Below are 5,245 nucleotides of genomic sequence, written 5' to 3' on the forward strand. Positions count from 1 at the left end.
TAGAAAATTTTATCAATGAAACGCAATTACACCAGCTTTTTCATTTATTCATGACCTCAAGCCAAACGAACAATCTCAATAATTGTTAAATTTTATTTCTATACAAAATTTAGTCAATTTTTTTCCTATGAAATGCTTTGTCAAAATTTTATTTCTATAGAAAATTTTGTCAAAATTTTATTTATATAGAAAATTTTGTCAAAATTTTATTTCTATAGCAAATTTTGTCAAAATTTTATTTCTATAGAAAATTTTGTCAAAATTTTATTTCTATAGAAAATTTTGTCAAAATTTTATTTATATAGAAAATTTTGTCAAAAGTTTATTTCTATAGATAATTTTGTCAAAATTGTATTTCCAAAGATTTTTTTGTCAAAATTTTATTTCCACAAATTTTTTGTTTTGTCAAAATTTATTTCCACAATTTTTTTGTCAAAATTTTAATTCTGCAGAAATTTTTTTAAATCCTTTACTTCTGTGGAGAATTATGACAAAATTGTTTTCCTATAGAAATTTTGTCAATTTTTTTCTATAGAAAATTTTGTCAAAATTTTATTTGTATAGAGAATTTTGTGTATATTGTTTTCGTTCCATCTGTAGTATAATATACATGTAGTTAGCTTAATGTGTAAAGGTGCTAAGTCAACCTTTTACATAAAATGGATTAAGATGCAAATCGATAAATAAATCAAAAATACATAGTTTACCAAAAAAATATATTAAATATCTGTTTTTATCCCTGTTTGGTAATGATGTGTAAAAGTGCTAAGTCAGCACCTGTTAAAATATACGTGCTAAATCAAATTTTAGGTTGAGTAGGCTTTGCTAAAAATTTTTAATAGCAATTTTTGTGTACGAAAGTGTACTGTTTATATTGAAAGCATTTATGGTAACTATATTTACAGTTTTTCGAAAATAGGTTTATTTCACAATTTATTAAGTTTTTTGTCTCTCGTGTAAAATTTCAAAAATTTGACTTAGCACTTTTACACATTAAGCTAACGATATTATTCGATATTTCTTGTAAAAGCCAAAAACATTGAGTAAAAGCTTTTGTTTTTCTAATACTATCCAAAAGCTTTTAATATCCGGTTAATGTCTCTGCTAGTTCACATGTCAAATTTCTAACTGTCCTACAGTTTGAGAAGCTCTCATCGCTCTCCGTTAAGTTATTGTTATGTTGAGTGTTATTTATGATTTTATTATCTTGGTAATTTTATCGTTGTTACCTGCAAATTATTACTTGTTCTTTCGATTGTCAATTTCGTTGGTAAGCGGATTTTTTATTGCCCATTTCCACCATTTATCGCTTGGCTCATTCATTATAATATGATCTTTCGTGGTCTTTTCCATTCCATTCATTCATTCTCCATCTTTCGATTTATCGTCTCCTAGCTCCCCTCTGGCTTTATGTGGAACGATTGAAAAAAACTCAAAAAATCTAAAGACCAAAAAAAAAAAAAAACTACAACAAAATTACCATAAAACGCATTTAAACCTGTTAAAACTGCCAAATGTGGTAGTTAAACCAAATTATGTTGATAATAATTGCCGAGGCTGCGAATTCGCAGCTTCTATTGGCTCAGCTGGCGGTTCATTCTAGTGATTGTAATGTCTAATTCAAGTTAAGGTGGTCGGAGAGGAGGTGCGCCGTTAAGAACAACACAATGATATTGGTTAAGAGGTGCGGAGCATTTATTCACCAACCACCACTTACATATGCCGTTACCGCCAAAACATTCTAGTTGTTGTTGTTGCTGTTATTGTTGCCATTATTGTTGTAAATATTGTTGCTTAGAGTTTTATTGCTGTTTTCTGTTGGAAAATACATGTCATTTATTTTAATATTTGTGTGTCGGGTGATATGTTTGCAGGCTAAAGGAGGATGAGGTGGAAATGTTGGTAATTTAAATATGGGCAAACATTTCCCAGAAATTTCCTATATAAGTGAAATTTTGACAAAATTTTCTATAGAAATCAAATTTTGACAAAGTTTCATATCAAAATAAAATTTGGACAAAAGTTAATATAGAAATAACATTTTGACAATTTTTTTAAATAAAATTTTGAAAAAAATTTTAATAGAAATAACATGTCGACACAATTTTCTATAGAATTAAAATTTTGACAAAATTTTTTATAGAAATAAGATGTTGACAAATTTTTCTATATAGATAAAAATTTGACAAAATTTTCTATATAGATAAAAATTTGACAAAATTTTCTATATAGATAAAAATTTGACAAAATTTTCTATATAGATAAAAATTTGACAAAATTTTCTATAGAAATAAAATGTTGAAAAAATTTTCTATATAAATAAAAATTTGACTAAAATTTCTATAGAAATAAAATGTTGACAACATTTTCTATAGAAATAAAATGTTGACAATATTTTCTATAGAAATAAAATTTTGACAAAATTTTCTATAGAAATAAAATTTTGACAAAATTTTCTTTACAAATAAAATTTTTTACAGAAAAAAAAATTTAAGATAATTTTCCATAGAAATACAATTATGACAAAGTTTCCCAAAGAAATGAAATTTGGGCAAATTTTTTTTTTAAAATTGCCATATATTTGAAAATTTAATTTAGAAGTGAAATTTTGACAAAATTTTCTATAGAAATAAAATTTTGACAAAATTGTTTATAGAAATAAAATGTTGAAAAAATTTTTGCATAGAAATTATGTTTGACAACATTTTCTATAGAAATAAAATTTTGACTAAATTTTCTATAGAAAAAAAATTTTGACAAAATCTTCTATAGAAATAAAATTTTGACAAAATTTATAGATATAATTTTTTTTAATTGCCATATATTTGAACATTTCATTTAGAAGTGAAATTTTGACAAAATTTCCAATAGAAATAAAATTTTGACAAAATTATTTATAGAAATAAAATGTTGAAAAAAATTTTGCATAGAAATTTTGTTTGACAACATTTTCTATAGAATTAAAATTTTGACTAAATTTTCTATAGAAATAAAATTTTGACAAAATTTTCTATAGAAATAAAATTTTGACAAAATTTTCTATAGAAATAAAATTTTGACAAAATTTTCTATAGGAATATAATTTTTACAAAATTTTCTATAGAAATAAAATTTTGACAAAATTTTTTATTGAAATAAAATTTTGACAACATTTTCTATTGAAATGAAATTTTGACAAAATTTTCAATAGAAAAAAAATTTTTTGAGAAAATGTTCTATAGAAATAAAATTTTGACTAAATTTTCTATAGAAATAAAATTGTAACAAAAATTTCTATAGAGATAAAATTTTCTATAGAAATAAAATTTTGACAAAATTTTCTAAAGAAATAAAATTTTCTATAGAAACACAATTTTGACAAAATTTTTCTATAGACATACAATTTTGACAAAATTTTTTATATAAATAAAAATTTGACTACATTTTCTATAGAAATAAAATGTTCACAAAATTTTCTATAGAAATAAAATTTCGACAAAACTTTCTATAGAAATAAAATTTTGACAAAATTTTTTATAGAAATAAAATTTTTACAAAATTTTCTATATAAATAAAATTTTTACAAAATTTTCTATAGAAATAAAATTTTGACTAAATTTTCTATAGAAACACAATTTTGACAAAATGTTCTATAGAAATAAAATTTTGAAAAAATTTTCGATAGAAATAAAATTTTGACAAAATTTTCTAAGACATAAATTTTTGAGAAAATTTTCTGTGTAAATAAAATTTTGAAAACATTTTCGATAGAAATAAAATTTTTACAAAATTTTCTATAGAGATAATACAGATATATATATTTTTTAAAATTGCCATATATTTGAACATTTCATATAGAAGTGAAAGATTTCCAATAGAAATACAATTTTGACAAAATTTTTTATAGAAATAAAATGTTGAAAAAATTTTCCATAGGAATTAAGTTTGACAACCTTTTCTATAGAAATAAAATTTTGAAAAAATTTTCTATAGAAATAAAGTTTTGACAAAATTTTCTATAGGAATAACATTTTGACAAAATTTTCTATATCAATAAAATTTTTACAAAATTTTCTATAGAAATAAAATTTTGACTAAATTTTCGATAGAAATAAAATTTTGACAAAATGTTTTTACACAAAAAAATTTTGAGAAAATTTTCTATAGAAATAAAATTTTGACAAAGTTTCCCAAAGAAATGAAATTTGGGCAAAATTTCCTATAGATATAATTTTTTTTTAAAAATTGCCATATATTTGAACATTTCATTTGAAAGTGAAATTTTGCAAAATTTCCAATAGAAATAAAATTTTGACAAAATTTTTTATAGAAATAAAATGTTGAAAAAAAAAATTTCCATAGAAATTAAGTTTGACAACATTTTCTATAGAAATAAAATTTTGAAAAAAATTTCTATAGAAATAAAATTTTGACTAAATTTTCTATAAAAAAATTTTCCATAGAAATAAAGTATGACAACATTTTCTACAGAAATAAAATTTTGACACCATTTTCTATAGAAATACAATTTTGACTAAATTTTCTATAGAAATAAAATTTTGACAAAATTTTCTATAGAGATACAATTTTGACAAAATATTCTATAGAAATAAAATTTTGACAAAATTTTCTATAGAAATAAAATTGTTACAAAATTTTCTATAGAAACACAACTTTGACAAAATTTTCTACAGACATAAAAATTTGACTAAATTTTCTATAGAAATAAATTGTTGACAAAATTTTCTATAAAAATAAAATTTCGACACAACTTTTTATAGAAATAAAATTTTGACAAAATTTTCTGTAGAAATAAAATTTTGACAAAATTTTTTATGGAAATAAAATGTTGAAAAAAAAATTCCATAGAAATTAAGTTTGACAACATTTTCTATAGAAATAAAATTTTGAAAAAAATTTCTATAGAAATAAAATTTTGACTAAATTTTCTATAAAAAAATTTTTCCATAGAAATAAAGTATGACAACATTTTCTACAGAAATAAAATTTTGACACCATTTTCTATAGAAATACAATTTTGACTAAATTTTCTATAGAAATAAAATTTTGACAAAATTTTCTATAGAGATACAATTTTGACAAAATATTCTATAGAAATAAAATTTAGACAAAATTTTCTATAGAAATAAAATTGTTACAAAATTTTCTATAGAAACACAACTTTGACAAAATTTTCTACAGACATAAAAATTTGACTAAATTTTCTATAGAAATAAAATGTTGACAAAATTTTCTATAAAAATAA

Source organism: Haematobia irritans, chromosome 2, assembly GCF_050003625.1.
Source record: "Haematobia irritans isolate KBUSLIRL chromosome 2, ASM5000362v1, whole genome shotgun sequence".
Lineage (NCBI taxonomy): Eukaryota > Metazoa > Arthropoda > Insecta > Diptera > Muscidae > Haematobia > Haematobia irritans.